Source organism: Protopterus annectens, chromosome 2.part1 (assembly GCF_019279795.1).
Source record: "Protopterus annectens isolate FY-2018-M chromosome 2.part1, PAN1.0, whole genome shotgun sequence".
In the NCBI taxonomy this organism is placed as follows: Eukaryota; Metazoa; Chordata; order Ceratodontiformes; family Protopteridae; genus Protopterus; species Protopterus annectens.
In genome coordinates, this window is record NC_056729.1 from 1832732878 (window position 1) to 1832755206 (window position 22329).

Consider the following 22329-nt stretch of genomic DNA (forward strand, 5'->3'; position numbering starts at 1 on the left):
GTGGCTGGTTTATATAGAGATAAATTATGCTTTAGAGTACATTATATATTTATAGAGTTTACTGTCTAAGCCCTTCCAATAAGCCTAGACTGAATAATTACATTACCATCGGATAATAATATTGCACAGTAATAATTGGACACCCTTTTAAGGGCCTTTTAGTAGCTGATATTAGCTGGGTGGTGGTAGGGATTACTACCGTATGGTCTGGGAAAAGGAGCAAAGCTGGAGAATCTGTGTCAGCCTTTCCCAGGAGTGTCTGTGAAGTTGTATAAATACTTATTTCAAGGTGTGTGTGTGTGTTGTGTCAGCTACTTGGGCAGGGACACAAAGCACTGGTTGGACAGAGTGGGTACTGGAGGTTTTAGCTTACCCAGCTAGGCTGAGACCTGGACCCTATAGCTGTGCCAGTGGGGAGTCTTATTGGAGACCTGGTGAGCAAGGGAGCAACCAGCCCCAGACTGACTGTGATCTCGGTGTGCACTTAATGGAAATTGTACTTTACTGTGTGTATTAGTTATCCTTTTCTTTCTTCTATGAGACGACCTCCCTGATGTTAGTGGTGAGGATTGAGGCTCCTTGATTGCTGGTCCAGGGCACGGTCATCACAATTACAAGCTCTTCTCTGCCCTCTTCCTAGACCTATCCAAGGCAATCGATATGGTAAACTACCAGCTACTCTTACAGACACTAAAATCACTTGCCATAGATAACCTAGCAATTAACTGGTTTCATTCTTACCTAAGTGACAGACAACAAGCTGTACTATGGAAAGATAATCTATCATCCCTTTTACCAGTCACCCTTGGAGTCCATCAAAGATCTATACTAGGTCCCCTCCTATTCTATTTATTCATTAATGACCTGCATAAAGTCATCCCAATTGCAACTTGTATTCAGTATGCAGATGACTCCACCTTAATCTGCTCTGCCCCCTCCCCCTCAGATCTACAAGCTTTATCACATATCATTTTCAGCCAAGTAAAGAACTGGCTCAAGGTCGCAGACTACTACTAAACCCAAACAAATCCAAACTATTACTCTTCTCCCCCACTCGCAATATCCCCTCACCACCTCTCACAATAACATCTAACAATGGCACCATAATATCCCCAGAACCTAGTATTAAACTACTGGGAGTAATCATAGACAATAAACTTAAGTCCGATGCTCACATAGACAAAACTATTAAAACAGTTAACAAAAAACTAGGCTCTTTATACAGGATTAAGCAATTCCTAACCTCATCTACTAAAACTGTTATTTCCCATACACATCTGCTAACAACCCTTCTTTATGCCTCAGCCATATTTGCTAACCTATCCAAATCAAACCTCAATACACTGAATAGCTGCTACAATAATATTGCCAGATTTGCCACAGGGTCAGCTTATAGAACCCATCACTGTGTTAACCTTCAATCATTAGACTGGCTAAAATTACCCAACCAACTACAATATAACCAACTAATAGTTGTTCATAAAATTCTCTACCTACCAGACATTACACCTATACTGAAAAATATTATCACTCCCTATAGTAACCTAAAGACCCTTTGCTCTTCCAACAAAGTGCTAGTACAGACTGATAAAACCAACAATTCTGCTGGTGCATCACTATTCTCCAACTCTGCTGGAAAAAAATGTTACCTTCTTCCTGTGGAACTGACCAATGACCCGTCCTTATCCCAATTCAAAAAATCTCTTAAATACTTAAAAATGCATTGGCTTTGTCCCTGTACAAACTCTGACTAACCACCACACAAACAATCTATAAATGTGAACCTCATCGCAAGATTATAACTTTGATCCTCTAACTGCTTAGAATTTTCTAAATCTCTCACCTACTGAAAGATTTAAAATAAGATTATACCATGTATGTTACCACCTTTTGTTACACTTTCCTTCTTTAAAAAAAAATCACTATTTCATTCTCGGATAACAACTTATCCTGTGTGTATGTGAGTTGAAATTGTACCTGTCTGTATATATTGTTAAAAAATTTTCAATTTTCTGATAATTCACTGTACTAATTTCACTGTATTTACACTAGTAATGCACAATTGGAGCTTTTCACACTTTCCTTCTTTTAAAAAAAAAAAAAAAAAAATCACAAACTATTTCTTTCTTGGACACTAACTTTCAACCTCTCCTGTGTGTATGTGATGAGAAATTGCACCTGTCTGTAAAAAAGTAAAAAAAAAATTAATTTTGTGATAATTCACTGTAATAATTGCACTGTAATTACACTAATATATCTACACGGAGCTTTTCTCCCCAGGTATCCGCTGAAAATAGACCCGTATCCAGTCAGACTTTCCCAGTTAACAAATGTAAAACAAAATAAAATGAAGAAAAAATAAAAACCTCCAATATGCCAAAAATGCTCTTGCTAAATTTAACAAAGAACTCTGTTCCCTGATCAAATCAGCCAAAGCCAGATAAGCTGTACAAATAGCCACCCAGGCAAAAAAAAAAAACAACTACAAAGCCTACTTTAACTATGTTATAAACCTCAAAAATAATAATAAATACTGCAAAGAACTAGCAGTAAATTGTACCACCTACTCAGACCCAGAATACATAAAATACTAGAAGATACATTTATCTCGAACTTCATCTCCATATCCCCAACATTCACAGATCACATACTTGCATCCTCACCCCCAAATCTCTCAAGAACATGTCCTCAAGGCACTAACCAAGGCCAAGAACATTACTTGGTTGGAACTAGTGAACATCCAGGATGCCTACTGGTCAGCCTGAAATAGGACCCATAAAACCTCCTACCGAGACTTTTCAATATCAGCCACTAAACAGACTATGTACCAAATAAATGGAAGGCAGCAACAGTCAAACATCCCCCTGCATAAGAGAGGGACATTAACTGCTTCAGGTAGTTGAAGACACAAGTCTGACCAACCTCATTTGTAAGCTATGGAAAGGATCATTATGGAATTAATAAACAAGACATAGGTAACTTATAAACCTTGACCCAAGCCATTTCATTTTGTCAAGGGCAGAACCTGTCTACTCAGCCTGGTCAACTTTTTCAAGAAGGTTACTGAAGCAGTGGATGAGGAAAAATAAGTACTACACATCACATATCTAGATCTCACTAAGGTGTTCAAAATCAATCCATTCTCGGCTATTGTTAAAGTTAGCCAGCTAAGTGTTAATCCCTATGGAACTCAATGGACAGCAAATTGGCTCACAAGCATAACCCTGAATTTAGAGTGCATGACTCCACCTCCTCCAAAAGATATGTCACAAGTGGTATACCCCAGGGCTCTGTCCTTATGCTGCTCTTTTCTGGCATTTACTTCTTGTAGGCAAAGTTAATGTTAAGGGATTACAGCTGAACAAGTTTGATGAAAACTGTAAATTCAATGCCATTATAAACTTTCCAGAGGACACCAAGATCCAAGATGACCTTTGGTAACCATATGGAATGCTGGAACCCTCTAGAACAATTTCTGAAATGCAGATAATGAATGGCCAAAAGATTGGACTATACATAACCAAAAGACTAAATCCCAAAAGTCTGAAAATTCAAAATACTGAATGATATAATTTGCCACTTCTCTACTATTGTGCGATCTTGGAGTTGGTAATATATAGTTTGGGGGTGTGGAGCTGCATCCCTTTACATGAGGGGTGCAGGAGGGCTCACCCCCTGCATTAAAATATGTTAAGTATTTTGAATTTTCAGTCTTTTGGGATTCAGTATTTTGGTTCGTCAGTCTTCTGAAGTGGACCTATAAAACACATGCAGGTCTTACATATTATCTTGCCTTGACTCCCATTTAATTACTGTACAGCTACTGCCAATTCATTTCCCATACACTTGAAATTTTGTAATTATATGAATTTTCTTTTCTCTGAGAAATTGTGCTATCAGTGCTCTGCAAAATCTATATGCCAAGTTTAAACAGTGTGAAAGTGCACAAAGTGTAAATATGAAGGGTTATGATCAAATTCTCTGTATGTACTTGCTGTCTGCTTGGCCAGAACTGTGGCTGAAAAATACATAAATACATCTCTCTCTCTCTGTCTCTCTCTCTCTCTCTCTATATATATATATATATATATATATATATATATATATATACCAAAGTTGAAAAACAGCAGGATCACCATGGAATCAGGCATAAAATCACATTTATTTCACGAAAAAAAAAGCAGAATGAGCACTTTCAGGTTCTACACCCCTTCTTCAGATGAACTTACAAAATAATACAAACATACATTTAAAGTATCAAACATCCAATGAAATTCACCATATTTTTTGCCAAAAAACTTGGCCATTCAATATATAGATTGCTTCAAAGAACTAAACAATTAAACATTTTTACTGGACTAAAAATATAAAAACTAGGAACTAAACCTGTAATTCAGACATTTATTGTCTTAGCCAATCATAACACATACCAAAAACTAAATATTCAAATAAATAGTTGAATCAAACACATCCTGTCGACCAATAAATAAGTGAATAAAAATGAATAAGAAACAACATGCTAATAGCACACTATCCAATAATATGTTTCTTTGTCACTACCAATCAATAAAAGCCTTAACATTTCTTATCCAATCAACATACACAAATCTCTTGACCAATGGAATAATAAACCAGCCTTCTACTACATATCATACACAATGCCACTCTAAAGATGAACTTAAATGCAACAGTAGACATGTCAGTACAAAAACATCAGTATAAAAAACAGTTAGTAAAAGTTATAATAACACTATTAAATTATCAATCTATTAACTGAATAGAGCGAGTGGCACATGCTTCAGCTATAATAATTATTAGACTCTGGCAACTGAATCAGAGTTATCATATATGGACTAATTAAAAACAATATAAAAATATATTATCAAGCAATCCATCTTGTCAAATTAAAACCCATTAGACCAGAAAGTTTTTAAGAAACAAAAGACAATCATTTTGTTTCCAGTAAATCAAGATCACAAACCCGCATACATAGTAAATAAGGATAACAGCTGCCAGGTATTTATAAGTTCAGTGTAAATCTAAAAGGTCTGAATAAAGAATCTATATAACCATCACATAGCCAATACAAGACAGCTACTAATTTCGCCAACAAATCAAATCCACAAACCACATGGCCAATAGAAATGATCTTCATAACATCAAACACCAATCGTATTTAAAAGGGGGCGACTACGAACATATGGATCTTGAAAATACCATACCACACACTCGCCATGGGCAGTAACCTATACATTGAAAATACATAAACAAAATACAATATTGTTATTTTTGATTATTATAGAACTAAATAGTAAGCAACTGAACTCAGAGCCAATTGAACAACTATGTATACAATATTGCCGCTGTATGAAAAAGCTACTGTTCAGTCTCATAGCCCACTGCAAATAACCAACACATTAGGTTCATGGGTCTAATGGCCAATAAAAAGATTAAGTGTCAATGACCAATCACATTCAAGACAGTATATCTCTATACATAATGCGAGTCCAAATGAAAGATCCATATCAAAATCTGAATGTGAAAATTAATTCAAATTAAACAATGGTTAACTAAAACAATCTAAGCTAAATATATAAATAAACTAATCAAAAAACAATCTAAGTGCAAAGCTGTAAAAAACAGCTAATAAAAATCAACTATATGTCCAGTATTATGCATATGAATGCTAAATGCAAAAAACATATGATCGATTACAAAAATAAACATATGAACGATTTACGAAAAATAAAGACTATCATAATTTATGTAGTCAGCTTCCCTTCAGAATGGGCTTAATGGATATATACCCATTCAGGCCAGGATGTTTATCCACCTGAAGTTCAAATATCCATTTCATTTCCTCACATTCCATTATAGTAAACAAATCGCCCCCATATAATGGAATGTGGGGAAATGAAATGGATAATTTGCATGAACGACATGAAAAGGTGCCCATTCTCATATATCTAATCTTCTCATCTATTACAGTTTTGTAACAAAGATGTTGTTTAAGATTATGATTCCTCTTGAATGTAAAGGCAGGTGTGTCTCCCACTATATCCCTATGGTTAGGGTCTGTTCTCAAAATTTTCCAATTGCCTTTAATAATTTCACAGATATAGGGAATGTCACTGGCATAAGTAAGAGTAATTCTGCTTCTACTGTTGACATGTTCCTCACTTCGTGTAGTCGCAACTCGTCCATGGAGAAACGGTCTGCCAGTATCGCTACTAACTGCATCTAAATCAACTGTCGATCTTTTGACATCCTTCAATCTGCATCTTCTATGCTCAAAATTTCACATCATCTTAGATAGGGCTTCTTTATATTGCATATCCTCGGTATGCAGCCTGGAAATACGAATGATCTGATTCTTAACATTCTTAAACGTGTGTGGAGGACGCATACTTGTTCTACGTAATAAATTATTCCTCCAACATTCCTTCTTATAAAGGCATGTATTTATCGTGCCTCGAGTCAAAATATAATCTCACGTTTAAGTCAATGATGGATTCTGAATAATGTATTGTAAATTTCAAAAATGTAGTTGTTTCTAGATATTCCATGAGTAGTACAAGTTGTTCCTTGGTGCCACCCCATAATATAAACAGGTCATCCACAAATCATCTGTAAAATCTCAGAGATCATATAAAGAGATTGGGAATTAAGGTATATACAGTATAGGAGAACAATGTCCCAGAACTAAATTGCCATAGCTATTCGTGCAGGGGGTGCCCATAGCTACTCCCACTTACGCCAATATATGTCTCACTTAACCGACTCCACACAACACTGAAAATTTATTGAGGGAAAGTAACTGGTCGGTCAAGAAGCACAAGAAGCCGCACAGGAGCACTTTCAACCCACAACTCCCCAATGTGGGGGTTGTGCCCCCCTAACTAATTATACCAATTCCAAGATTGCACTATAGTGGAAAAGACAAACTCCCAAATGTTGGCCGACTGTCTTCTTTCCCTGGGTAACTTGTAGATTATGAAAGTCGTTTAACTGAAGATTCAATGTTTTCATCTCAATGTTATCCATTTCGTGTATGTGGGTTTTCAATCTTAGCAGGTAGACCTCTATATATATATATATATATATATATATATATATATATATATATATATATATGTGTGTGTGTGTATATATATATATATATATATATATATATATATATATGTGTGTGTGTGTGTGTATATATGTGTGTGTGTGTGTATATATATATATATATATATATATATATATATATATATATATATATACATACACCATCCACAGTGGTGCAGCGGTAGCATTGTTGCCGCAAAGCAAGAGGTTCTCCCGTTCGATTCTTGGCTGGTGTGTGGGAAGTGCCTTCTGTGTGGAGTCTGCATGTCCTCCCCGCAGTTGGGTGGGCGTTCGAAAGACATGCGTAAATGGGCGTGCCTTCACTGAAGGCTGAACGTCGAGCTGGCACCTCGGCATTCGTAAAAATCTACTGCCAATCATTAGCGGACCGGCGTTCCACTGTGGCAACCCCTAACCGGGAAAAGCCGAAAGACAACATATATATATATATATATATATATATATACCGACATTTTATATATATATATATATATATATATATATATATATATATATATATCTATATATATATATATATATATATATATATATATATATCTATATATATATATATATATATATATATATATATATATATATATACACACACACACACACACACACACACACACACACACACACACACACACACACCTCAGCTTATTTCTGAAGCAATAGTAATGGTACAAGTGATTACTAATGGGGAAAAATGAGTTTTGAAACAGAAGACTGAAATTTATGTTCTTTCTATGAAATAAAGACATCTCAATACCAATACTTAAAAATAAAATCAAGTAAATGGAGTTATGCCCTTTTTGCAGTCAAGTCATAGCTATATGGGTCTACTTCATAACACTGAGATTTCATAACGTTGAATTTCATAACATTGAGACCATAACATCGAAAATTCAAAACACTGAAAACTCAGAACATTGAAAGTGTGCTTCATAACATTAGAAACTACATTGCACAAGTAATATCACATCCACCTACAACACCTAGCAAACCCACTTTCTACTACGTTTCTGCATAAGGGCAAGCCCCACTGCACCCCCCCCACACCCCCCATAAATTAAATATACTAACTCCAATATTGCACTATAGTGGAAAAAAGGTATTTTCTTAACCTCAGTGTATGGTGATTGTGATACAATTTGTAAGTTTTCTAAGTTTATAAGAACAATATTTGAAATGTATTCCTATTTTTGAGGCTTTGTCCCTCCATTATGTCAGGCTTTGTCAAGATTTCTTGTGTAAGGGGTTGAGAGGTATGCCACCAAGCTTGCATTGGTATACATATAAATATTTATATACACACACACATATATACATGTACACACACACACACATTTATATACACATACGTGTGTGTTTGTGTGTGTCTATATTAGTTCGCTAAAAATTATTTTCAGCAAAAACCTTTCTGTCAACCCAGTCAGAGAAAATCACGTTCGCGAATCCCTGAATTTTCCTAGGGCAAGGAAGTAGTTGGCCAACTACATAACTTTGCCATTTTCCCCACTGTAGTGTGATCTCGATGTTGGTATAAATAGTTGGGGGGTACAGGGGGCATAGCCCCCCACTTGGGTGGGTGTGATTTCGTTAGTTGCGAGTTCCGTTGTGCTGCTGGGCAATTGTTTCCTTGCCCTTGGAAGATTCAGAAATCATGGAAGTGATTTTCAATGCATATGGGTTTATGGAAAGGTGTTCACTGAAAATTACTTTCGGCAAACTAATATAGATGCATATGTATAGATAGACAGATATGCACACACACTTCTCCACAGATCTGTCACACACACACCTTTCAAATTCACATGGACAAGATGGCAACTGATAAACTTAAGCAAACTACAACTGTGGTGTATGCCAAGTTCTTTGTTTTATTGGATTTATACATGTGCTACAGTAACTACCCTGCCAACCTGTGAGCTTTTTGTGGAATGAGCAACACACAACTGGTAAGATATTTCATATAATGCATATATTCAGAACACATTTAAGCTTTCTTTTCACTTGCACACCATTAATCTGCAATTCCTGCATAATAAATACAGATGTATGTTGCAGTTTGCAGTTCAAAACACACATGCACACACCCACACACAAAAGTTCCCAATGACCACAATGCTAATACTCCCATTTGTGTCATCAAAACATCTCAGGTCAGGATGCAGAACCAGGAAGCAAGCTGGTCTGTACCTATAGAGCATTGTTAAGCCCAATGATTTTAAACGTTTTGTTTGTTTTAAGAAATGCATCTTATTTACAGTAATGGTAGAAATATTTTGCAACTGGAGCACCTCCACACATTGGCAAATGCAAGAACAACTTTTTTTTTCTGAAGGCAAGTGTTCTGATTTGCAGATGATCTTTAAACTAGACGAAGTTTCAAAGTTGTTGATTTTTTTTCACAGACGTTGAATATGTTGATCACTATTTCATACTGAAAAAACTGCTCATGCAGTTTCTTTGTGTCAGCAGTCATTAACTGTGTATGGGCTTTTTTTCTTTTCATTCCAGCATTGCTTTACCTGAAGAGGGTGTAGGTTGTACGGACAAGGCTTGTCCCCCGCAAAAAAAGGAAACTTTTTAAAGGTTTCTATTACCTGAAGCTTTGACTGGTCTGTTTCATCCAGTTGAAGTTTAACTAGTTTTATCTCCTGGAAGCATAGTTAAAGCTTCATTATGGTATCTTATATAAGTACTCATAATTGCTCACAGGAATATACACCTGACTATGTACTTTTTATAAAAAGAACAGTTTAACTACCTCATGTCTCAGTAGTTCAGTTCACTTTTCCTTATAAATGTTATAGTTGGTGATTTTAAGCCTTACAGTGTTTGACCTTAAACAGAATGTAATGAAACTGGTCATTACTTACAAGGGTTCTGTTAACTACATAAGTTGCTATCTTGTTTGTAGAGATTTGTGCAGTCAAATACATCTGAGGAAGGCTTGCAAGTCAGATAAGAAACAGCGACAATTAAATGATGCTGAGCCACTGTTTAGTATTGCTTTTAGCAGGTCAGTCCATAATCATTTACATGATTAACATTTCAATGACTAAATCTGATTTCTCTAAGCCATCTGGGAAATTTTTTTAATGGCATCTAGAAAATCATCCACAGTCACAGTTGACATAGGAGTGTGATGACAAGAAACCATCAAAAAGACTGCTCTGGCATTTTAACACGATGAATATCTGCACTAATGATTTCTGTGTCATTTCTATTTCCCAGGTCCAGCTGTACAGACGTCTGCCCGTATATCATATCTACAATTGCTATCAGAGTTCAGCGTCTGGAAAGGAGCACCCTGTTATGTCCCACCATTGGCAACAGTAATCAAGGAGCCTCAATCCTCACCACTAGCACCAGTGGGGGATGTACACTGGAAGGATGACGAGTTACACACACAATTTCCAGATGCAGCTGTCTGCATCAGATGCAATTCCCCTTAAGAGCACACAAATACCACAGTCAGTCTGGGGCTGGTTTCTCCCTCTTTCTCCAGATCCACAGTAAGAATCCCCACTGGCACAGTTATAGAGTGGATATCCAAGCTGAGTGGCCAAGCCAAGACCTCCAGCACCCTCTCTGTCCAACCAGTGCTTTATGTCCCTGCCCAAGTAGCTGACACACATACATACTTGGAGATTTGTTACACACACACACACACACACACACACACACACACACACACACACACACACACACCTGAGAAAGGCTGGCACAGGTTTACTAGCTAAGCCCTCTTTTGGAGAGACTATAAGGTAGTTATCACTGCCACCAGCCATGGCCTTATCAGCTACTTTAATGCCCTTAACAAAAGGGTGTCCAATCTTATTGTGAAATGTTATTAATCCAAATGGTAGTTTGACCAAGAGCAAGGGTATTAGAAGAGGCGCACAGTGTCACCAAATAAATATGCAAGTACTCTCAGAACTTAAATATGTCTCACAAACATCAGCCACAATGAAAGGTTTAAATAATTGTGTCTTTTGACTTTTCCCAGTTAGGGGTCGCCACAGCGGAACTCCGGTCTGCTAATGATTGGTAGTTGATTTTTACGTGCAGAGTTACCAGCCCTGATGCACAACCTTCACCGAAGGTATGCCCATTCACGCAAGTCTCCACGCAGAAGACGCTCTAGCTAAGTATCGAACCGGACAGCGTCTTACTGTGAGGCGACAACGCTACCACAGCACCAATATATTTAATAAATAAGAGAACAAGAAAATACTCAGTATATAATCACAGTTGCATCAGAGTTCAAAATCACAGGAAATATTTAAAACATTGCAGGACAATCTCAAATAAAGAAAACATCTAAATTAAGCTCAGCTATATTCCCACTATATCTAAAAGAAATTACTGCACCCTAGTTAACTTACTTACAAAGCAAGCAGTCAAATGTGGTGAGTGGATGTTTATGTCAAGTCAAAGACAAAATACAAAATGCTCACTCTCTCTCTCTCTCTCTTTCTCTCACAGAGTTCTTAAATTAATATCCCAAATGTTACTGCTGGGATAACTTGCAGAATGACAATTTCTTGTCATCTGACTTCACTTCCCAGGCTCAAAACAACAGCATTTAGCACCTACCTGTGAAAATGCATAAAAGGACCCTTCTTAGATCTAAGATCCTGGAAGTCATAAAACAATAAAACACTTTCACATCTCAAGCCTAGTAATTATTTCTCTTTCAAAATAATGCAGAGAGCTCCCTAGTATGGACTTCATGTCTTTGGCTGTCAAAGTAATTCAAATTTTCAACTTTTTCTGAAATTAGCCTCCTGTGTTCCAGTTTCCATTGTTAAACTATATACATCTAAACAGTTACAGTAGTGTATATGCATTTCTGTTCTAAATCAGCAGGGCACTGTGGTCACACCTCTAACTTCAGCACTTTACAAAATATCTCTTCAGCACACGTCTGTACAAACCATCTTATATGACATACAGTTCTGATATATTTGTAACAAGCATATGAATCATACTGATATTCACAAATGACAAAATTATTTACAAAATTCCAAATAGCTGGGTCGGCGGTATCTCCTTTCATGACACCTTTTAGTGTTTTTGACTTTTTCAATACAGTTTTATTTTTTGAAACTACTGTGTGGGACTGGATTTTTGAAGTGAATTACTACTTCGAGAAGATTATAGTACCCATAGCCGGCCTTAGGCATAGGCCAACTAGGCGGATGCCTAGGGCGCTGCTCTAGTAGGGACACCTTTACAGTATTTATTTGGTGTAAGTAGACCAAGATGGGGGCACTGGGTAGTGTAGTGGGGGGGGCGCTGTGGAGCCCTTTTGCCTAGGGTACCAGTTCACCTAGGGCCACTCCTGATAGTACCTATATGAATATGTTGCCCAGAATACTGGGCACATTAGTGGTCTTTCCCAATTCTGACACTGCAGTGCAGCATAAGTGGGGAAAGGCTACTACATTGCCTAGTGTGTCATCATTCCAATGAGATGTTCAACCAAGGACCTGTCTGAGTTGAAGGTAGCTCAGGAAGATGGATCCCACTCCACTGGCACTTATCAAAAATAATAAGGGTCCTTTATTTATACAAAGACATTTACAAAATATTTGTATATTTGCGCATTTACAAAATTAAAGTTCTCCATTTCCCCTTTGCTTTACTTATTATACATTCATACTTTGTTTTATCAGGTTTTCATCCTTATTAGACTTCCGCTCCTCTTTCCATAACCACAATCTGATTTTACTCAATACCACTGCTAAAAACAGTTTTCTGTTAAACATAATTTCATTTATTCTTTCATTCCATATAATCTGTATAACGTAAAACAATTTTGTAGCTATTCTTTTCACTCCTACCCCCTGCACTACCTTAGTAATGGGCATTAACCTTAATCCTGCCCCTTCCTCCAAACCCTAACCCTACACAGTAACATCATTAAAACCTTCCCATAACATGGCCTCTACACAAGACATACTCATTAAGAAATGTCTAGTTACCTCCAGATGAAGCTACAACTGGATGAATCCAACCAGTCTAAGCTTTGTCTGGAGAGAGGAAAAAAGCAAAAGAAATCATCTTCTTATAAATAGAACAAGTCTCCCCAACACCACAACCCACATAGGAAGGCTTACCACCCACATACCCTCCATACTAACTCCACAACTGCACAACCACAGAGAAAAAATGTGAATCAGGGCCAGCAGTATAACAAGAAACTATACCAGCTCTTATATCAGTTTTGTTCCAGTCTCTAAGGCTAGGAAATTACTTTTTCCCCATACATGCCAGAGGCAGACTTGATATCTCTTCCATATAATGCATTTTTTGAACACTGGTTGTGTGCAGCAGTGGTGCACAAATACATTACACATTAGAGAAGTAATGGTTAAATACGTTAATGTTAAAATATTTCATCCTTCGTTTTTGCAATAATTTTAAGGGATACTGTGTTATATTGCTGCCATAACTTGTTAACTCTATGATGTGATGAGGTTTGACTTAGAATGTACAATTTTTTTTTTGGTGCCTTGCAAGCCACATTCTGAGTAAATATAGAGATTAATTAATATTAAATGTCTAAACAATGCAGGTGAGGGTCAAAATATATGTACTATTGCATACACCTTTTTTATACTGCTCACCCAACTTGACACCTCGAAGTATAACATTTGTAGCAACTTACTGAAATTTTCTTTTCTCAAAGTTTATACAACCTAGTTTATTCAAACAATCTTTGTTTTTTGGGGAGGGGAAATGAAGGTTATAATGGAATAAATATTTCAATTAATAGATTGTTTTATGCACACACAATTTTAAAAGTTTGTTACCTTCTTTGAATGTTTGACTGTAAGAATAGTAAGGTATTATATATTACTTACATTTAACCTTAATTAAAATGTTAGTTCATATGGACTCTACAATATATAACCCTACCTTCTTTTTGGATATTAATAAAGCATGCAGTTGCAGTGACCCACTTTTATTAAATATGTGTTTGCAGATCTGTGGCTTGTATGCAACACATATTAAGCCAGGAACACTAGGTTCCATGAAGAAGGATGTTATTGTAAATACTATTTTACCTTCTTTAGTTGTTACAGAAACTCAGTCCATAACAAATTTTGTTATAACTTGCAAGGTCAACCCCCTAGGAAATCATTATTTTGAACTATTATACATTTTAAATGGTCTTAATGTATAAATGCTCATCACTGAATGTAAATGGACTAAATAACCATATTAAAAGAGCAAGTATTAATAAATACCTTTCTTTATATAAGGCTGATATAGTATTTCTTCAGGAGACACATTTAATATCCCAAGACTTAAATAAGCTAACGCTAAAACACTATAAATTGGGAAGCTGGTCAACATTTTAATCACAAAAGGAGAGGTGTACTAATTCTTTGGAAAAAAGTCTAAGACTTCCTGAAATTGTAAACTCATATATAGACAAAGATGGTATGTTAACATTAGTAGTAACTACACTTGAAAGAAAATACTATACACTCAAATTCTTACTGGATTCCTGGAACTGGTACAAAGTCAGTAAAGAAATACTTGGACATTATAATTTACATTCTAGAGGAGAGATGAGAGTCACAGGAGATTTTAATTGTATTCTTTCCTCTGATGAAACAACGAGTTCTAAAACCTTCAGGATCTTGCCTGTAGCCAAACAGCTACATAATTATATCAATACAAGAAATTTAAAAGACATCATATAAAACTTCACTCCTCCCTAAAGTTCTCTCACTATTCATATAGGTTTGGGACACAAACTAACAGAAAGTATTAGTGTCAAATTCTTTACAAGCAAAGAAAATAATGTATTATTAATATATTGTCCCCTTTCTGACCACAATGCCATTACTTTTGGTATAACTTTTCAAACTGAACCCTTAATACAATGCCAAAGAATACCAGTGTATATTACGAAAATAAAAGGCTATCAAGAATGGATGTTATCAGAAATTAATCAATTTTTAGAAACAACTAACAATGGGGAAGTATCAGATACAATTTTATGGGTCACCTTCAAGGTTGTATTATATGGAAAAGTTAAAATGTGGTATATGCAAAAAAAAAGGAATGGGATAAAAGTTTGCAAGATATCCAAACTGAATCAGATAACTTAAAATGTAATCTTACACCAAATGATAAGAAAGTCTTAGATAATATAAATAAACAAATATCAAAATGTATTGCAACACAAAATATCTATAAATCCACAGAAAATCGAATTATGTTCATACTCTATCAATCCTAAAAGTCTACAAAGAATTGCAGTACGCTCAAAGTACTTGAAAGAAATAAATCACATAAAAGAAATTACATATGTTGAAAATATGAGGAAAATAAAAGCTGCTAATTTAAGTTGCATAATACAAGGTATCAAAAAACATTATGAGAATATAAATATTATCAAACCAATGAATGAAAATGCAAATCTAGACAAATTCTTATCTAATATTCCAAAGACCTTATCTCCTGGAAATATTGCTAAAATTTATAGACCTTTCACATTTACAGAACTTAAAAATCAAATAAACAACTTAAAAATTAATAAAGTACCAGGGTTAGATGGTCTAATTCCTGAAATATATAAAATCTTCCCTAATATCTTAAAAATACTACTAAACACATTTCATGTAATCAAAACTACATATAATATCCCACCATCACGGAGATATTCACTAATCTCACCCATACTTAAAGCTGATAAAGATCCTACTTCCTTCCTGTTCCTCCTATAAACAGATAAGATTTTCATGAGCATAATAACAAACAGAATCAATTCCAGTATACCTAGCCTAATAGAGGAAGATCAGACGGGTTTTATTAAACATAGGAATGTCCAAGACAATATAATAAGACTTCTGATAGATTTAGCTAATAAAAACAAATTAACAATAATGAGTCTTAACATAAATGAAGCCTTTGACTCATTGAGTTGGTCTTACCTATTTAAAGCTTTACAACACTATAAAGTTTCTCTACATTTTATAAAATTAACTAGAAACTTTTATGAAGACTCTGTTTCTTCTGTAAAGATAGGCTCTTTCTTATCCCCCTTCTTTAAACCTACAAAAGGAACAAAACAAGGTTGCCCTCTTTCCCCTTTAATTTTCACTTTAGCTGTAGAACCACTAGCCAACTATATTAGGAATAATGTTCACATTAAAGATTATAATTTAAATAGTAACATATTTCCAAAGATTAAGTTATTTGCTGATGATTTATTACTAACTAGTGGAGACATTGAAACATCTTTGGATCAGCTACTTAACACTTTAGATTTATTTGAAGGTTTGTCAGGACTAAAATTTTATCATAAGATCCAGTCTTTGTTAATAAATAAAAAGACAACTATGAAAATGAAAAGTTATAAATGCTTTAACTGGGACAATGCACAAATTAAATACCCAAATTAATTTGACTCTTAAGAACACAATTACTACAACCTATAATATTTTAACAAATCTAATTATCACTCTCACAGACAATAATAACAAACTTTATTTTACTTTCGAGAACAGACTAATGCTAATTAAAATGATAGTGCTACCTAAAATTCTTTACACGAGTCAGTCTTTAATCATTCCCCCAACTAAGAGTGCGTTAAAAAAATTAGTAATAGCTTATTAAAATTTCTGTGGTATCCCCAAAAACCCAGAATATCTTTATAAAGACATGTGGCAAGCTGGGAAGAAGGAGGTATTAGCTTTCCTAACATTGAATATTATATAAATGCTTCCATCTTTAATACAATTCTTTTATGGATAAACCCCTCATATAATTCATATTGGAAACTAATACATGAAAAAGTTTTGTTAACCAATAATAGAATGCTAATTGATCCTCTAACTACAATACACCAGAATACCTTTATTTGCTCTTTAAAAATTTACACACAAGATAAGCAGAAGTTAAAATCTTGCTCCTTTATTAGTCTAATAATGGCAAATTTCATGAAAATCATCCAATGTAACCAGTTAATTAAAAGCTTATTAATATCTATTTTTCCTATTGCTTATACAATTGAATGTTTAATCTCTTTTGATAAAAATAAAATGCTTGAATTTAAGAATAATGACTTAATATTCTGAATCAATTTTTATCCACCAATGGAATTTACTCAGCTAACCATCTAATTACTAGATACAGCCTACATAATAACTGGCTAGATATACAAACCTGCAGAGAATTTATATATAACAAAACTATATTTTCTTTACAAACCCATGGAAACAACATACCAAAAACATTAGAACTATTGACTAATATAATTAATGGTTCTTTGAAAGGCACCTCATTTATATCCCTAATATATAAAGTCATTAGATCCGATAGTAATTTTACAAATGCTTCTTTTTGGGAATACTCCACCAAAATAAATAATGGAGAATTTACTACTAACAACAAGAAATTACTTCTAAAATCAGTACAAAAAGCAACAATTTCTCCTTACTGGAAAATATACACATAGAAATTCCTTCACAGGAGTCATTATATACCTCAAAAATTGCAAATATGTACAAAACAAATATGAGATGTTGGCGTAAAACAACAGAAGCTGATTGGTCCCGTATGATTGTTGCATGTACTATGTTATCCCAATTTTGGAAGGAATTTGAATGTTTCTGTAAGGCCTTATGGAATGATAATTGTGAAATTTCAAGTTCTCTCATTTTATTTAATATACCAACACCAGAAATCATAACCAGATCTCAAACACACCTTCTCTGGTAAATACTTGCAGTTGCAAGAAAGGTTGTGACAAAAATTGGAAAACTAACTCTCCTATATCTTTCAAAAATGAATTTATTTAGCCATGATTCTATGTGAAAAGAAATATCTAGTTTAAAAATGAAAACAAAGAATTTAACACACAAATTAATTGCTTGGGAAAAGTTACAATCATTACTAAAAAAGTTTTAGATTTCCTGAATGTATATAGAAGTACTTTCTTATTATGGACTTTGTAAATAGTTTGTTTCAGTTTTGATTGTAAATATGTTATTACTGTTATTATTCTTGTTATAAAAAAATAAAAAACATTTTTGAAAAAAAAAAAAACTATACCAGCAATGACTCCATGTGAGAAACAGCAGCTCTGCCAGATGTGATTGTTGTTGTAACCATGCCTACACACACACACACCCATACAAACACACCCATACAAACACCCACACACACACCCACCCACACAAACACACACACACACACACACACACACACATATGAACATACACAAACACACACACACACCCACACAAACACACACACACACACAAAACTACTGGTAGAGACAACAGTAAAGTTTATGCTGTTTATGTATGCAGTTTGAGGTTATAAAACTAAAATAAAGAGATGCCAAAACAAAGTACTGGGTAAAGCTAAATGTTGTGGAATATGTGACAAACAGCCATGTTTACTACATGACTATGGTTAATACTGGAAGCCTGTAGAAATACATGAACTCAGTTTTACTGATTTTAGTGTTAAGCATTCATGTCAGTCAAAAAAAAAAAAACATGAATTAAAGGATTCATTTCCTGGGCATGAGAATCTAAGTTTGGAAGCATCATTACCATTATGTTTTCACATGATCACTATATTATTTTAAGGGTAGTTAAAGACTATGGGCTCAATTCATTACCAGTGCACAAAGTACAGGCCAGTGTGCTGCTAAATGATCATGCAGAACATCTTCATGTATCACATTCCTTGGGGAGGCATTACACTAATTCATAACATCCCAACCACCATGCCAAGGAGCTCTCATCTTCCTGCTGTGTCTGTTGGTTTCTGGTTCTGCCTCCAGGTTTTAAGTTAAGTACAATCCTATTCTGCAGGGTGAACCTTGGCTCTAGATGACTGTCACTGTGAAGTGACACCCGACCCCAGGTGCAAAAATGGGAAAAGGGGCTGTGGATGGATGGATATTCTGCTGTGCTTTGCATTATCAGTCTGCAGATTTTTCACTTCTTACTGAACTATTTCAAACATGAATCTACTATATGTTTCAAATTGTCATTGTCAATTTGCTCATCCTTCAGTAGGTTATTCAGAAACTTTCTAGGACACTTATTTGGTTCAATTTTCTTGTGACTTTCATGGTTTTTACTGTAATTTAGCTGAAGTTATTTACTGTTTTAATCAAAATTCTAGTGTCTTTGTGCTCAATCGCTAAGACTTTTGTTTCTGCTTTTATGCCAATATGCTACCGTACTCTTCCATTTCACTCCATCTAAAATGTGATTCTTTGCAATCGTATTTTTGCTAATTGGTTTAAGTTATCTATTATTTTATCTGGAATTACTTTGCACTCATTTTCATCAACTACCTGCTTGTCAATGTGTATTTAATATTTTACTTCATTTTATGTTTACTTTCTGTTACACTAAACTATTACCTGAACACTAAACTACTGCCAGTTTTAGCTTTTTATCATTTTTACTATTTAGGTTTATCTTTTCTAGTATATATCATCTTTGGCTTGAATTATGGATCCTAACTGTACACTTATTTACAAGAGAAATCTCCTTCTCCAGGCAAACTGCTCCCTCGACTCCCATAGACTCCATAAATGTACAAGATTTTATGTTCTAAACTGGGCATGGAGTGGTTACTGTTTCAGCTCATATTTTCAGAATTCCTATCTGTGCACTACACTGATACCATTGCTTTGTAGGCACTGTCAAGAGGGTGAATCATTCCATGAAATGGACTCAGCATATCCTGTAAAATGTACACAGGGCTCGATCTTACCAATAGTGCTACAGGGTAGGAGGTTCTTAGTGTTTAATGCCAAATCTACCCAAAACAAGCTTGGAGTTGTATCCAACTTGATTTTGTCTTGTTTCCTGTTATTTATAACAGAAACCTGGTCAGATGACAGTTTTGTCTTAAGCTGGTAGCTATTAAGCCCCCACAATTTCTTTATTGCACAGTATTTTCCACCAGTCCAGATAGAGGGCAGAGGTTCCAATATTTCATTACTTATCCCTGCATGTGACCAAGCAATCAGCTGGAGCTACCAATTCATTGAGCTTGTCATGGGTATAGGGACAAAGTATGGGCACTTTTTCTACCACCACCTTCCTAAGTAATGTGAAAATGTTCTTCTAAGAGTTTATGGACTTGCTTATCTTCTCGGTGTTGCCAAGTCCTAAACATCTCTGAAAGTATAAGTCTACAGTTCTTGTAAAAGTGTGCCTTTATATTATGAAAGGATTTCGAGACAGAGAAGGTTGCTATCTGTGCTTTCCATCTGCATAGACATAAACTGGATTTGTTTTTTTTTCTTCTTGGTGCTTCCACTTATGATTTGCCTGTAAAGTCAGATGACTGGCTGGTAAGCCTGGTGTCTGAACTGTCCTAGGTATAATCCCCTGACCTGGAAATAACACAATACAGGAACTTTAGCCTGTTTATGATAGACTTACTTCCCCTGTTTCATATTAGTTCAGCGCATGCAGTCAAGATGAATGTATTAGGGCCTAGAATGCCCTGATTAAAACTGGATATTTTAGACCCATATAATATATTTTGAGTAAATGAAAGATTCTAAGTACCATGCACTAAAGATGGCCAGAAAAATGCTTGTGCATAGGTGATACCACTTCAATCTGCTTAAGGGGATCCTCCTACTGGAAGAGAATTATGTTACTTACCATTCTGAAGGGTCTCTAAAGGAATCATAGTTTTGGTCCAGGAGAACTTTGCTGCTGCCACCCAACAAACTATCAAACCGTCATCTTCTGGGTGGGGGATGGGACATTGAGTAGCTTCACCTGTCTTACTACCTGAAATGCCTTTCTATCAACAAATGTAAATCTGTTGCACATTTTTTTCTATGTGAAGCTTTCCCTGATCAGATCTGGTGCTCCCCACACAACCCCAATGAGGAGCATTGGTCTTGACAAGTTTATGTCTTGTTTGAGCTGAAGTGACTATATTATGCTACTGTAGTAAAGGAGGCGATGGCCACCCTGATTCTCAAAAACTGACTACAGACCCTGATAACCTAGACAGCTGTTGCCTGCTCTCAAACATCCTTTTTATCCACAAAGTTCTTAGGAAGGTGGTTTTCATGTAGCTAGACTCCTGCCGTAAGAGAAACAACATCTATGATCCTTGCCACATCAGATTTTAGACTAGGCATACATATGAAAGAGTCATTACTAGGTCTTTAAAAATCTCCTAATTGAGTATAATTAATACATCTTTTGGAATGGGGATCTATTTGATCTCTCAGTGGCATTTGATAATCAGACAACAGGATCCTTTTAAAGTATTTTCAGTATTACTGGGGTCTTCATGGGTGTGGTCCTGGCTTGGTTTACTTCCTATCATGGGATAAGATGGCTCAAAAGTATTATTTAATGCAGTGGGAAAGCCATCCTATTACTTTGAATAAAACATGTAACTTTCTCTTCCTTGATCACAAGTTCTTGAAAGTTACATGTTGTATTCAACACACAACTTTCAAGAACACGTGATCAATACAGAGAATCCGGAGTCCTGGGGTTACGCTCTTCTATTGTAGGAGCATCCCAGATGTATTTCATTTGTGAATCGTTTTATATTTTTTGCATTAAATCTTCATATTTTTGACATTTTAATCATATATCTGGCTTTGCGCTCATTTATTTTGTGCTAATAAACAAATTCTTATTATTTAAATGAGTAACAGAAAAAACTGCAGAGTTTAGACTCAAAAATTATGTAAACTACTTATGTAGTATGCATGTATGCATTTCAGAAACACATTGCAGTAAAAAATAAAAAAAAAGAAAGAAAAACAACAATGCTGATAATACTAGAGAAGCAGAAACCCAAAACTGTCTATTAGCATTAACTTAAAGGACCTCAACACCTCTCCAAGTTGAAATTGAATTCATTTTTTAGATTTTAATATCATGAAAATGTTATCTCCTAAAGTGTGGTGCACTCCAAATAGATTTATAAAACCTATCTGAAAAAAGGTAGTTTCACTGAAACACTTACCACTGTGGCTAACAGTAGAAATTATGTCCATCACTGTTTTAGTGCTGAAACACAGTAACATTTTTGTAATATAACCCCCAAAAAAAAAATATGTATTGCAGCATCTAATTCCCCCATTTAATTTCAATGGAAGTAAAACACATTTGTCCTACACATCAAACAATTTTCTGTCCATAAACTACATGATGCTACTCTTAGAAT

General features: G+C 35.2%; 1 protein-coding gene across 5 annotated transcripts in view; it reads right to left on the bottom strand.

Annotated features, from left to right (window-relative positions):
• RASL10B (RAS like family 10 member B) overlaps positions 1-22329 on the bottom strand; it is a 1932764-nt gene that overhangs the window by 521838 nt on the left and 1388597 nt on the right. The window lies entirely within an intron of this gene.